Source organism: Diceros bicornis, chromosome 35, assembly GCF_020826845.1.
Source record: "Diceros bicornis minor isolate mBicDic1 chromosome 35, mDicBic1.mat.cur, whole genome shotgun sequence".
Lineage (NCBI taxonomy): Eukaryota > Metazoa > Chordata > Mammalia > Perissodactyla > Rhinocerotidae > Diceros > Diceros bicornis.
The window spans coordinates 29,720,153-29,735,723 of NC_080774.1; positions in this window are offsets into that span (position 1 = coordinate 29,720,153).

The window sequence follows — 15,571 nt, forward strand, 5'->3', positions numbered from 1 at the left end:
GACACCCATCCTGCTCTGGGCCCAGAGCCCAACACGGGGGTGGAGACAAGGCCCAGGAAAGGAGGCAGGTGCGCACACAGGAGGACACGAGCATGTGGCTTGCTCTTGTACCTGCTGCCTCTAGACAGAAGGAGATCACTCCTTCTGCCCCGACCCTGTCCCAACCTGCCCCCTCCACTACCACCAATCCAGCCCCTGAGGAGTCACACCCTCATCCTCAGCCCAGCAGGACCAGTCACGGTCCCTCCAGCCAACCTGCCCAGGAGCCACTCTCTTACCCCACCATGAGGACCATGACCTCCAGCTGCAGCAGCCTCTGCAGGGCACTCACCCCCCAGTTCCTGGTCACCACCTACTTCTCAGTTTGTAATCCAGAAGCCCCCAGCCTGTCGCAGCCCCTGGGGAGCCCACACCCTCAGCTCCTGCTGGCTGCCGGGGAGCAGGGTCAGCAGAGCAGCTGCAGCCCCAGCTGCACAGGAGGAAAAGCAGGCGCCCAGGCCAGGCCAGGCCAGCAGCTGGTAAAGGGACACTCCCACTGGGGGCAGGACCCAGCCCCACCCCCGCCCTGGGCTCAGTCCCCAGCTCTAGCTGCCCTGGGCCTCCCTTCCTCTCCAGACTCCCTCTGCCAGGGCCTGCGGTGCAGAGAGGAGTAACCCCTCTTCCCTGCCCTCTGGCCCCACTTCCTTGGGGCTGAGAGGATGACAGCTGTTATAGGTCCTTTGACAGGATGGCATTCGGGCAGCAGGAGCCCAGAGGAGGGGCTAGGAAAGCTTCAGGAAGAAGGGACCTTTGAGCTGACACCTGCAGATTCTGAAGTTCTACAAGCACAGCTGGGGAAGAATGTTCCTGGAGGAGGAAGCCGCATATGCGACGCTGGAGCCTGAGAGAGAACTGGGACCCACAGAGTGGGGGCGTGACTTTGGCTCCAGAGAGGAGGGTGGCTGGCTCTGCAAGGTCGCCAGACCCTCCTGTGCGATGCCAGGCAAAGCTACCCCACCCCCAAGCGCAGGCACTAAGCCCCGCTCTGGAGTCTGGCACCGTCCCCAGTCCACCGAAGGGGGCGGTGCTGGACCCACACCAGTTGGCAGGGGAACAAGCGCCCGGGAGGCGCCCAGCCCTGTGCCTGGCCCGTGGCGTGCGCCTTTCTGGTCCTTGGCCAGGAGCGGGGTCAAGGGCAGCGCGGGCCAGTGGTGGTGTCCGCAGCACCAACAACACCGGGTTGCCGGGGCGACTGCCACCGGGGGAGCACGTCTCTACTGGCTGCGGGGGGCGCCTGTTCACTGCACGCCACATTTGACTGGTCCATGCAGCTGGTGGGTCCCCCACATCCCCGGGCTGCGCTCTAAGTGCTGCCTGGCTCAGTCCCAGCCTCAGTGCCCGCGACTGTGAAATGGGTGTAACCACGAGGGGTCCCTGTGAGCGGTCTGGGGAGCATGAAGAGCAGGAGGAGGAGGGGGCGGCGGCGGTCGCTGGGCGTCCTGCAGGGGTCCCGGAGGCGGGAGCTCGGACGCGGATTGGGACTCCGACCTGAAGACAGAAGGTGCCCCAGGCAGGGGGTTCAGGCCTGTCTCCTCACCTTGGGGGCTTCTAGGCAGGGGTGGAGGTGGCAGGCTGGGGCCGAGGGCAGGGGACCCCCGTCCAGCAGAGAGCGCATTGCTCCGTGGGACCCCTTCAGGGCAGCTGGCAGCCCCTCCAGCCCCGGGACCTCCCAGAAATGCTCTTGGCAGCATCAGCTGTTCCACCATCAGAACCCACTTCCAGAAAGATGTTAAAATGCAGAAACCTAGCCAAACCGTCTAAGAAGGGATGTCCCACCCCTTCCTGAAATGGGATCAGGGCTGGGTTTTCCCACCAACAGGAGAAACTAAGCTGATGGATGTATAGAACTTAGAGAAGGAATAAAAGGAAGGTAAAATAAAACAGCGTTGTTTTTATTTTTCTAATGCTTAACTGATCTAACAGATTTTGTTCAAAATAATAATTGTAAAAATATCTTTGGTGATAACAGTTCATGGATAAGTGAAATGCAGGAGAGCTGTTTTATAACGATGGGAGGGAGGAATTGGGAAGACTCTTATAAGGGAGCTGCACTAACCATGAAGAAACACAATGTCTGGGCCGGCCCCGTGGCTTAGCGGTTAAGTGCGGGCGCTCCGCTACTGGCGGCCCGGGTTCGGATCCCAGCACGCACCGACGCACGGCTTCTCTGGCCATGCTGAGGCCGCGTCCCACATACAGCAACTAGAAGGATGTGCAACTATGACATACAACTATCTACTGGGGCTTTGGGGGGAAAAATAAATAAATAAAATTATTTAAAAAAAAAAAACACAGCGAAATATCATTTCACACCCATAGGACGGCTATATCAGAAAGACAGATGCTAAGTGTTGGTGAGGATGTGAGGAAACTGGACCCCTCACACTCCGCTGGCAGGAATGTAAATGGTGCAGTCACTTTGGAAAAAATTCTTCCGGGTATTGAAATAGTGAAACAGAGTTACCATGTGACCCAGCAATCCCACTCCTAGGTATACACGTAAAAGAAATGAAAACAGATGTCCACACAAAATCTCATACAGGAATGTTCACAACAGCAATATTCACAATAGCCAAAAAGTGGAAACAACCCAAATATCCCTCAACTGAGGAAAGGAGAAATACCCTGTGCTCCAGCCACACAGTGGATATTATTCAGCATCAGAATCAATGAAGGGCTGACCCATCCCACAACATGGATGGACCCTGACACCACTGTGCTGAGTGAAAGAAGCCAGACACAGAAGGTCACACATTGTATGATTCCACTGATATGGAATGTTCAAAATGGGCCAATCCATAGAAATAGAAAGTGAATCTGTGTTTGCCCTAGGGGGGGTTGGGGAAATGGGACTGTCTCCTAATGAGGAAGGTGTTTCTTTTGGAGGGATTTGGAGGGATAATGGAAAGCTTCCAGAATCGACTGTGGTGAAATTGCACAATTCTGTGAATATACTAAAACACACTGAATTGCACATCTTCAAGTGTGACTTGTATGTGAACCATATCTCACTAAAGCTGTGATGATGGTTAACAGACTGCATTGTACATCATCAACATAGAAAGTAACCCCCAGAAGGGAGCACAGAATCTCGTTCACTCACTTTAAAGGATCTGAACTAGGGCAACGGAAACCCAGAGGAATTCTATTAGTTAACGTTATAGGTACCAGGACATCCTGAAATATTCATGAGGATTTCCGTGTTTTAATTTTTTTTAAAAAAAAGGCACCTACAGTTTAAAAGAAACATTCACCAGCGTCAGGAAAGAATCATCATCACTCAGGGGGAGGGGAACACAGGGAAGTCATCAAATGGGAAAGAAGTGTAAGATTTGGGTCACAGGGATCTGCAGCCTGAATATGAGAGTGGACCCACATTTATTACTGCTCCACCCCAAAGATGACATCAAAAGCCACACAGCCCAGTGAACATTATCTCTTTCAAAAGCATCAGTTTGGCAAATACTAAAATATTAAGAAATAAATACTTTGCAATCATGAAGAAGTGAATCTTCTAAATTCCCAGTTTTAAAACTAAAGACATCTAGAGTTTCCGTGTCATAGGCACCGAAGTGACTCTCCTCCTCGTGGCTGGAGTGGATTCCAGAAGTGACGGACGTCTTAAGGATAAAACTGGAAAGAATCCAACAGTGTTTGTAAAAGGCTATGTGTTGATCCTGAATCTAATCCTAAACTCTGTATCAGAAAATAGACAGAAATGCAGATCAGCGCAACCAGCAGGCAAAGTAACAATGGATCACGAATAATTCAGTACTTTTGCAGGGATATTTCAGGACTCGCATCTATTGAAATTCATCAGGCTTTACCTTTCACGAGTGATCAAAAACAAATACAAAGACATTTGGATTTGTCAAAAAGGTGTGTACCTGTTCTTTTTTTTTTCTTTTTTTGAGGAAGATTGGCCCTGAGCTAACATCTGTTGCCAATCTTCCTCCTTTTTCCCTTTTTTCTCCCCAAAGCCCCAATAGAGAGTTGTATGTCACAGCTGTACATCCTTCTAGTTGCTCTATGTGGGACACTGCCTCAGCATGGCTTGATGAGCGGCGCATAGGTCCACGCCCAGGATCCGAACCAGCAAACCTCAGGGCGCCAAAGTGGAGCACGCAAACTTAACCACTACCCCACCGGGCCGGCCCCATTGTGTGTACCTGTTCTTGACACCAATCTTTGTCCCCCTTCAGTTCACGTGACCATCACCGACCACAATATGCTTCCCTGGGCACATACCACTCACCTGGGCCAAGGTGCCTTAGGTGCTGGTGCCACAGAAGTCCCAGCTACTTAGCCAGGTGACACCTCCAACCTCCACCTCCTCCACTTCTGCCCTGGGCAGGTCAGGAGGACCCCACCAAGCCCTACCCTAGGGGCTCTCAGATGGCTGTCGTGACCCAGTCAAGGGTTTAATGACTTTGGGGGGGCCTAGGATCACCAAGTATGAATACATAAAGAAGCTACCCTCTATGTGCATTATGATCATATCAAGGAACATTCCTGACACTAAAAAGGAAGGATGTTTCCAGAATAAAGGACAGACTTTCCCATGAAACAACAGTTGCCAAGTTTCCACTGATGGGTGTACATAATAAATAAATCGCACTCACCCACACCTTTCTAAGGGGTTTCCTCCTCTCTGGATGGAGATGATGAGAAACCTACCTCCCAGGGGTGTGGTAGAATTAAGCACGGGGACAGTGTTGGATCCAGTCCCAGCACAGAGTAAGAGGGAAGAAGTGTCAGCCACCTGATTCTCACACACACGTCTCCTGCCCTTGATCTGCTCGCTGCCCTCCGTCAGGGAAGACTGTCACGGGCCAGCCTGGAGCAGAGCCTGGTCGCGGGAATCAGGCCTTGGAGAGGCCCAGGTGGGGACACCAGGTCACCGGGCAGGGGCCCCATGGCTTCATTTGTACAACGCAGCTCGGGTCCATTCTGCACACCCACCTGAGCGCTGACCCACTTTATACCAAGCACACGCTGGGCGGCCACGGTCGGAGCAAAACAGCTCCTGCCCCTCAAGAACTTCAACCCAGTGAAAGGACAAGAAGTAACGTCCTCAGATAACCAGTGATCATCGATCTAGTACTTCTTATAGAGGTTTAAATAGAGGGGCTGGCCCCGTGGCGGAGTGGTTGAGTGCGCGCGCTCCGCCCCGCCGCTGGCAGCCCAGGTTCAGATCCCGGGCACGCACTCACGCACCGCTTGTCAGGCCATGCTGTGGCAGTGTCCCACATAAAGGGGAGGAAGATAGACACGGATGTTAGCTCAGGGCCAGTCTTCCTCAGCAAAAAAAGAGGAGGATCAGCATGGATGTTAGCTCAGGGCTGACTTTCCTCACAAAAAAAAAAAAGAAATATAAAGAAGCACGGCATTTGAAAATAGTCAAAAGAAATTGGAAAAAAACATAAAAATGAAATCATCTAGCTAAATGAGCATGGGGGAATGATTTGCTTGTGCAGATCTGGCAGGATGCTCGGGACCTGTGAAGGCTACTGGCTGAGCATGCAGTAGAGGCAGCAGAACAGAACCACTCAGTGAGGGAACCAAGCACACTGGGGGGAACACTCCACCAAGAGTGGGGGGCTGTCATTACTGGTCCCCAAACGACCTATTATAGAATCTGACCATAACCAACATCTCCCCCCAGGGGTCATTTTATTCATAGACCCATGTGAGCACCATGTGCTTTGAGCTCTGGAACAGCAAGACGTCAACTGGTCACACATATCAGGACCCGGCCTTGGTCCTGCTACCCTGCAGGTGCCCTGGTGCCCACTAGCGAGCCTACCTTCATCTGCCCGAAGCCCATGGTGACGGCAGCAGCAGAGGTGAAACCTTTAATGGCTGACGGGGCAGGAGATGAAGGCCAGCAGGAACCCTGGCCGGCCAGGAGGAAATACCAAGGTGGTCACAGCTCTGCCCCGCCCCAGAGGACACAGGTGGATGTGGGCCGGGAGAGGGGGTGTGGGTGGGATTGGGGCTAAGGACTGGTGGGTGACATACTGTCTTTGGACTGGTTTGGAGAGCAGGAAAGGGACTTCTCCAAGTGTCCTGGCCTCTAAGCAGAACGGAATAGGGCTGAGGGCACCCCCGCCCCCAAAACACACACACACACAGGGACAGCCCTTGAAATGCAAAGAGAGAAATGCTGAGGGCAGGGGCATCCCCAGCAGGCAGGTGTCTGGGTCCCCAGGAAGAGCAGAACCGCAGCCCCCACCACAGCAGGAAGGCCCGAGAGTCTTACCCAAGCGCAGGAGCCCATGGCTAACTGCATGCAGCCCCACAGGAAGGCCAGCAGCACAGCACAGGTGGGCTCACGGAAGGTGCAGAAGGAGACCAGGAGGGACATGATGGCCGTGGGGCCCAGAGTCACATCCCGGGAAGAAATACATGAAGCACCCACAAAGGCAGAGTAGAGGCCGTACTGTTGGGGAGAGAGGGATGAGCACCCAGGAGGCAGGTGGCACGCCCACGGGGTCCCTGGTGTAGACGTCTGAGCACAGGGGTCTGTGTGTCCACTGGGTACTTTGGGCACACCAGCGCACACAGGTGGGGTAAATGCTCACCCTCTATTATCCACGGGTGTGACCTGCAGTGATCAGGGGACCTCTTTTCTCCCCGCACCCAACTGGGGCCCCGGGCGCCACCTGCGGGAGCACAAAGGCCTGTGAGCTTCTGTGAGAGTGTGAGTCTGAGAAAGCGTTCTTAAGGCTGCGGTGAGTCATCCCACTGCCCCATCAGGCAATCCAGAACTAGCCAGGTGCCTATGTGTGACAAGTGTGACAAGAGCAGGTACAGCAGCGTGTGTCTGCCCAAAGGCAGTCACAGGCTCTAGATTGTAAACCAAGGCTTCTTGGATCCCATGGGGCTGGAACCCTGGGCGCCCCCGCTTGTCTGGAGGGGACACTATGAATTTCTACTCTGTTTCTGGACGGGCACTGAGGCCTGGAGCGGGGTCAGGCCATGTGCAGGGCACGTGGCCGGCAGCAAGGACAGACATCTCACCTGGGGCAGGAGTCAGGCCACCTCAGCATAAGCTGGTGACTGGGGAATGACAGTGAGCCTGACAGAGAACCTGGTGATGAAGTCCATCTTCATCCACTGCACAGAGCAGTGGGACAGCCAGGCGGGGATGGGTAGCTTTCTCTGCAGGGCCACAGGGGGGCAGCAGAGGGCTGGCTGGGCCAGGCAGGGGCCTGAGGGCCTGGCCTGAGGCAGCACCTTCACAGAAGAGGGCGTGCCTGGGGTGGGCCTGAGGGCAACACAGACCAGCAGTCAGGGTCCAGACTCAGAGAACCCAGCAATAGGTGGTGCTCCAGGGGCATCAGGAGAGGCACAATCTGTCTCCCTCCAGGCGGTCTGACCCAGATGGTTAAATCTCCCCGCCTTGCTGGTCTCACAGGAGAAGCCAACCACGTGTGCAGAGGGGGGCCTCAAACAAAGGTGGAGTGTGCCCCTTCCCTGCTCACTGCTTCCCCTGAACCCTACCTGCCCAAACCCTAGGTGCCTTCTCTCCCTCCATCAACGCTGGCCGGGAAGAGGGTAAGAAACGAGTTCTCAATGAGAAGCCTAAACGCTAATTAGAGTCAAGGTTTCTCCTCCCAGGAGAATTTGGTTTTTTTTTTTTTCCTTCCCAGAGAATTTAACGTGGAGCGGTGCAAAGAGAAGCAGGGTCCAGGGGGCACCGTCGTCTGGCTGGTGGGGTGTGGGTGGGGGGACTGGAGGCCCTGAGAGACCAGAGGATTTCCACGGGCACAACATGGGGGGCTCCACTCACTAAGGGGGGCTGCAGCGCTGGAGGCGGGTGTCTCCCATCCTGAGGCCGCGTCTTACCCAACCCCCATCTGTGGCATTCGCGTCCCTAGAGGCGTCCCAGGACTTCTAGTTGGTTCTGGGAGAAAGCCAGAGGCTCCTCCACTAATTCAGGGTGCGCGGCATCCTCTAGGATCCTGGCACCACCTGCGTGCAGCGCCGACCCCAGACCCCCCTCACCCCGGGCCCCGCGGGGCTGCTCTGGACAGAACCCGGCCCCCACCCCCGAAGCCGCCTGCACGAACCCTGGGGTCTAAAAGTGTGGACCCCACGCCGGCGAACGGTCCGCGGCCCGCCAGCCCAGCAAGGCCGAGGCGGCAGGGACACGGTTCGGGACGCAGTGGGTGGGGAATAGGAGTCCCCGGTGGAGGCGCCCGCACCCTCGGACCCGCACCGCCCCTCGCCTCCGCCGCCCCCGGGCGACCCCGGCCCGTCCCTGGCAGCTCGTCCACCCCGTCCCGGGGCCGCCGCCCGCCACGGAACCACCTGGCGCCGCAGCTCGGGGGTCTCCGGACGTCGCCTCAACCAGCTCCCCAGGAACCACGGAGGGAGGGGGAGCGAGGGGCGGGGCCCGGGCGTCCAGGGGCGTGGCCCGACGTCCACGTGTCCTCAGAGCGGGGGGCGGGGCTTCCTGGGGCGGGGCCTGACGTGCACGTGTCCTCGGGGTGGTGCCGGGGCGTCCGGGGGCGGGGCCTGACGTGCACGTGTCCTCGGGCCGGGGCCGGGGCGTCCGGGGGCGGGGCCTGGCTGCACGTGTCCTCGGGGCGGGGCGGCTCCGGGGCCCGGCGGCGTCCGGCGCGAATCTGACCCCCGCGCGAGGTTGGGGCCGGGAGCCGACTTTATGCGCTGTCCCAGGCCGGGCTTCGCTGCTGAGCCTGGGGCTCTGCCGTGCCCACCGGGCGGCCCCGAGACGTTCTGCGGACCCTCAGTGAGTGCGACCCGCCACCTGCTGCCACCCCGGGCACAGCCCTCCACGGCGGCCCATTGTCGCCCCCAGAAACGGCCACTCGCCCTTCCCACCAGCGGTCAATGCTGACCCCAGCGTGCCTTGCAGCCCCACTGCCATTCCCTCCCCGTCTCCCCTCTCTGCTGCCCCCAGACTCTTCCTGGTCGGCTCCTGGGAGAGGGAGGCAAGGGCGGCCTCTCCCTCCGCGGAGTCTGCAAGGGTCGGCCCAGCATTCAGCACCCCTCTCCTGCCCCGGCTTTGACCCTGCACCCCTACTTGTGCCCAGAGCAGCCAGGGCTAACCCTGCGGCCCCCAACTCGGAAGACTGGCTGGCTTTCCAGAACTAAGGGATCCAGAGATCCCAGAGGGGATGCCATAGAGGGGCTGGTGCCCAAGTCCCCAGAGACCAGCCAGGGTGCCCTGGGGCTCTCATTGCCTCCCCACCGTTTTCTCAGACCCCTGAGCGCTGTGGGTCAGCTCTCTTCTCCTGGCTGAAGGAGCGCAGCCCCCCACCACCCACCCGCCCTCTCTCAGAACCCCATCCCCTCCCAGAAACCCCAAGTTCCTCCAGCTCTCTTCTGTTCAGGAGACTTCCAGCCTGGGTGACCCAGGCCCAGCTGTCACAAGGCAACTCGATTCTTTCCTATTTTGAGGTCTGGCCCTCTGTCAGGTTCACTCTTTCTGATGAACTTTGTGGTCTGGGCCAGGCCCGTCAGCTAACTGTACCATGAACAGCTCTCCCCTGAGGGGCTGCCATCAACTCCCCCTCTCCCTGGGACACAGGCAGAGAATCTGCAGGTGGATCCACATCCTGCCAGGACTGGGGTTAGTGCTGGAACCTTCCGGAGCCCAGGGGATGTGGCCCCTGGGTTAGGTCCTGTCTTGGTCAGCTAGGGCTGCTGTAACAAATACCATAGACTGGGGGACTTCAACAACAGGTGTTTCTTTTTCACAGTTCTGGAGGCTGGAAGTCCAAGATCAGGGTCAGAGAGGTCAGGTGCTGGTGAAGATTCTCTTCCTGGCTTGCAGATGGCCACCTCCTCGCTGTGTCCTCACGAGAGGAGGGAGAGCTCTCTCTTCCTCTCCTTATAAGGCCACAATCCTGTGGGATTAGGGCCCCACCCTTATGACCTCATTTAGCCTTAATTAAAGACCCTGTCTCCAGACACAGTCACAGTGGGGTAAGGGCTTCCACTCGTGAGTTTGGGGGGCACAGCTCCATCCATGGCAGGTGCAGAGCCAAGTGCTGAGACCCTCTAAGCAGGTCTGGAGAAGGGTAGCTTCCCCTCCTGGGCCTGCGGGCAGGCTGCGTGTCAAAGGGGTGCAACCCCAGCACCCCCGTCTCCTCAGCAGCCATCAGCTCACGCCCCAGTGGGTTTGGTGGGGGGAGGATGATGGCCCAACAGGAGGTTGACCATGGCCCTCTGTTCAAGGACACCTCACCAGTTGCTGCTGGGGGAGTGGGGCAGGTGCTGGCCCTGGGGGTTCCCACTGGCTTCTTTCGAGTGCCCCGACCTCCTCCACTCCAGGGCAGATGGAAGTAGGTTGGTGCGATTGCAGAAGCCAGGTGGCCCAGTCCCTGGTCCCCACTGCCCAGCAGTGTGGCTTTGGGTGCTGCGCCTCGCCTCTCTGGGCCTCACTCACTTTCCTGTAGGGTGAAGGGGTGGACTAGACAGTCTTCAAGGTCTCAGTAGGTTTGGGGATGGGTCCTGTGCATCAGTGAGAGGCCGTGGGCGAGATGCACACACACTCACCTAGGTCCTCAGACGTGCCCTGGGCATGGCCTTCCTGCCTCTGCCTCCTGCAGTGTCTGCACAGCCCAGGACGGCCCAGGAGTGCTCTGCGTCCACCCGTTCAGCCACTGCCTGCTGACGTGCCTGCCCGAGTATCATGCCTGCTGGAGGATCACGCCCCCCAGGTGTCATGCCCACTTGCTAACATGCCTGCCTGAGTAACATTCTCACTCGGGCATCACACCTGCCTGGTGGCATTCCCCCTCAGGGATCATGCCTGCTGACTCTCATGCCCACCTGGGTATCACAGCTGCCTGGTCTCATGCCTGCCTGGGTATCACGCCCACCTGGGTATCACCTGTGTATAACCACCTGGGTATCCCACCTGCCTGGTCTCACGCTTGCCCGGGTATCACACCCACCTGGGCATCACACCTGCCTGGTCTCACGTGTCTTCTGCTCTGTGTCTGTCTCTTCTCTTCTTATAAGGACACTTGTCATTGGATTTAGAGCAACCTGGGTACTTCAGGATGATCTCACCTTGAGATCCTTGACAATTACATCTGCAAAGACTCTTTTTCCAAAGAAAGTCACGTTCACAGGTTCCAGGGGGACGTATCTTTTGGGGGAGTGACTGTTCAACCCACTGCAGGATGTGGGTACCTTTATCATTTCCCTTTTGGTGCCACTAGTTCACGGTGACCTGGGAAGGGGGTGGGGGTGAGGGATCCTCTCTTCCAGTCCCTGCCCAAGACTGTCCCCATTAGCTCCATGGGGCAGACATGGGATCCCAGAAAACACAGAGACCAGCATGTGGCAGGTAGCAGCTGCACAGGGGTGACACCAAAGTGCCGAGGGATGGCCGGGGTCCCTGGAGCGGGAGGCTCAGGCTGAGGCTGTGCAAGGCCTGCTCCAGGACGGGGCACTGGGTGGGGTGTTGGGCGAGAGGCCTGGGCTGGTGGGAAGGATGGCAGAGGTGATGCCCAGAAATGACGGGTGCAGTGTCCAGTGGTGGGATGAAGAAATGTGTCAGTGCGCACACGTTCTCGTGCCTCTGGGTGTCTGCAGCTGAGCTCCGCTCTCCCCCTCCCCACCCTTCAGAGACTGGACTCCTGCTCCAGGAGCTGCATGGAGCCGGCAGCCTGAACAACACCCTGATGATCCTCACCTCTGGCAATGGGGTCCCCTTCCCCAATAGAGGACCAGCCTGTGCTGGCCGGGCCCTGCTGAACTCTTGCCAGTATTGTCCCCAGAGCACCCAAAATGCTGGGGCCAGGTCAGTGAGGCCTACGTGACCTCCTAGGTGTGGCTCTGAGTCTCATGCAGGTGGTGAGGGGACAGATGTGAACACTTAATGGACCACCACATCCAGACATTGCTCCACACCCCTACTTTGTGTAGTTCCCAACTCCCTGCGTGAGGAAGGGACGGCTACCCTGTCTACAGGTGCACAGGTGATAGTCACAGAGGTGACGTAAGTTCCAGTGGCAAGAAATGAGGACTTCTGAGTATCCTACCCTTCTCTGTGCTGTGAGCTGTTGCTCAGTCCTTCTCTGTGTTCCTCAGATGGTCCCATTTCTATCGCTCTAAGTTCACGACTCTTTCCTCTGTGTTCTCCATCCTGTTACTGAGCCCATCCGGTGAATTTTCATTGTGGATAATGAGTAAGTCCTAATATTTCCATTTGCTGCTTTGTTTGCATTTGTGTCTGTTGATGCTCCCTGCACTGGGTGTCCTGAGGGCAGGCACTGGCCCTCTCTGATCCCCAGACAGACCCTCCCCTTGGGTGGGGGAACACGGCGGGCTGCAGCCTAGCTGGACATCCCCAGCCGGGGAGGGATGCAGAGGGAAGGCCCTGGGGCAGCCTCTGCAGGCTCCACCCAAATCCTGCTTCGCCCTCGTCCTCAGAGCTGGCATTCACTCCAATTCTGGGTCACATTTCGAACATAAAGATTTAAAAGAAAGAAAAAAAAACAAAAACTAGCTGAGGCGCCCTCTCACGGCCACTGTTTGATGTCTGAGGACTGAACCGTGGGCTGATTGCAGATGGGAGATTTAAACCATCTTAACAGAAGGAAAGAATGTCCTCGTGGTCGGCTGTTCTGAAAATACAGCTATGCCCACATCTGGAGGGGAGGAGTGGGAGGAGTCAGATGAGGACCCAGGCCTGGGAGAGAGAGTCCTTCCTTAGTGCGTTCTCGCTCACAGGCCCGCACTCATTCACAGGAGAGACTGGCCTCGGACGGGGAGGAAGCCACGACTATGACAGGAAGGGGCCCCTGCCCAGAATCTCTGACATCCCCGCAATAGAACAGAGTACAGCCTTCGAGCTGGAGGAGACTCTACAGGTGGACTCTTCCAACCGGCCCATCTCACAGACAGGGACACTGAGGAGGAGGCAGGCAGGGAGTGGCCGGGTCCACTGCTGGCCCTGAGCTGCAGACCCAACCCTGGAGTCCAGGTCCGAGGCCTGCCCGTGCCCAGCAGACAGCACATCCCAGAGATAGAGAGAGCCTGGAGCAGCCCTTCTGTAGGCGGGACCAGAGCCCCAGAGGACAAGGAGCTGGGAGGGCCAGGCTGGGGGACCAGGGAGGGCTTCCCTCAGGCAGTCATGTCCCCGCAGCACCCCAAACTCAGCCTGTCCCAAACCAATGGATGGTCTCCCTCCCAAACCCGGCCCTCCCCCGGGTCTCGCCCCTCTGCCAAGCGCTCACTAAGGCCTGTGGCTCCCACCTCCTTCACCCATCCGCTCCCTCTCTGTCACACGCCTGCCGCTGCCATCCTCCTCCGCTCTGCCCACGGCTTCTGCTCTTGTCCTTTCTTCTTCCAAAGAGCCACCATCTGATCCTAACCTCACCCCCATGCTGGAAACTCTCCCATGGCTCCCACTGCCCTTGGGACAGAGGCCACAGCCCACACGGCCCTGCTCAGCCTGGCCCAGCCCTCTCCAGCCTCACATTGCACACAGCTCCTCCTTCTTGCCCCCACCTTCTCTCTGTCCCTCCGTGCCACCTCAGGGCCTTTGCACAGGCTGTTCCCACAGGGCCCAGCTGATGCCTACTCATCCTTGGCCCTGCACTGCCTCCTCCCTCCCATCCCACCCAGAGACCCGCTCATTCCTGGAAACTCCGGGTTCTGCTACCAGACTCAAGGGGCCAGGCCCAAGGCGCCCCCTCTGCCACCGAGGCCTGAGGCAGCCACCTGGACAGTGTGTTGTTCTTACAGTCTGTCTGTGAGCAGCTGCTGCCCAGTGGGTTCCGGATTCGGTGCTAAAAATACCCGTGACCCAGACAGGAAGGGCCAAGGGGACACAGCTCCTCCTGGGAGGGGCTGGCTGGAGCTTCGGTGGAGGCCCACCCACCACAGTTGGGGGGTCCATGTACCGGAAGGGGGTGGGCACTGAGCTCTCAGCCCCTGAGGAAAGGCCCCCCCGTGGAGATGCTCAGGGCCTGCACGGGGCGCCATGTGTTGTCAAAGGAAAACACAGCTGCCTCCCACACGCACACTCACTCACCTGTGTCTGAGTCTTCCGGTTCCTTACCACAGGCACGTGCTGCCTTTGGAATAAGATACACTTAGAAATTGAGTGCGTGGGGCCCTAACGGAAGATAGGTGAGCTCCGGTCCCTCAGGGAGGGCTTCCTGGTGTAGGAGGCATTTCCACCACCATCCCTTCCTCTCCTCTTTAACAGAACATCTAGGCTGGTAGGGAGGAAATGAGTGGATGAATGAGCCAGAGATCTGGGGCATCCCCAGGAGACAGAGTCTGAGTCCTGAAAAAGAGGTGGTGGTGGTGGTGAGGAGTGCTGGAGGGAGGGAAGACTGGAGAGTTCCGTGGGAGCATCAGGTTCCATGTGTGTGTGCGGCTGCAGAGAGGTGGGGCACGGATGGCCCCAGGTGTCTGGATGGTCCCCAGGGCCTGGTGTGTGAAGCCTGCGAGGAGGAAGGCAGGCTTGGGGGCACGCAGGGGGTGCTGTCCTGCCTAGAGGCACTGGGAGAGCCTGGGTGGAAGATTTAGGGGTCCCCTCATTTCCTCAGATCTGGGGATCCTGGGGCTCCTTGCTCTGCAGCAGGCAGGGTCACCAGGCCAGAGCAGCAGCTTGGGGAACTGGGCCCATCGTCACCTTGTCAAGGGACCACAGTCCTCAGCACAGGAGAGAGAAGATAGGCCCAGCCGGCAGGACAGCCACCTGCTTAGTACAGACAGCTCAATAGATATGAGCGTCCAGCACACGGCCTGCCTGCGTCTCTAGGCCCCCAGAACGTGTGGTGCCCAGGGCTTCTCTCCATAAAGAACTGTCTGGAAGTGCCAGAGGGTCGGAGAAGTGGACCTGGTGGGATCTACTCTGCAGGGCCCACCTCAGACATGACCTTGGTCTGCTTCCCTGGAAAACAGAGGCTGTCCAAGGGGATCCCCCAGCCTGCTCCCTCTGCTGACCTCTCAGCACCCTGGACCAGCTTCTGCTGACCTCTCCTCACCCTGAACCACATGCATATTCCTTCAGTGCTCCCAGCCTCGCCCTCCCTCCGCTCGCCTCCAGAATGGGGGCTCCAGGAGCCACTCCCCAGGAGACCCCTCTCAGCGCCCTCGTGGGTCCCTCATTCCTTGGGATCTCCCTGAGATAACTTTCTCACCTGCTTCTCCCCCATTCTGTCTCCTCGGGGGGCCTCAGGGCCGGGTCCAGAGCATCCCTCATCGTCCACGCTCATGTCCACGGCTGAGCTCCCACGTTGGTGAAGACATGTCCGTCTGGGCTCTTCCTCTCCCTCGTGCCTGCCGTTGTCCTGGTCACAGGGACCTCGTGCACCCACGGTCCTTCCCGGGCCACATCCCCCAGGGCTTCTCCCTGCTCTCCTCCTGAGCCCTTTCCTGCTCAGCTCCTGCCCCACCCCAGCCTCCCCAGGTCCCCCTGGCTGGGTCTACCTTCCCTCTCTGACCGCTGTAGGTCGACTACCCAGGCCTGGCCTCTTCTCTTCTCCATCTAGCCTCGCCCCTTGGGCATCTCATGCAGGCCCAAGGCTAG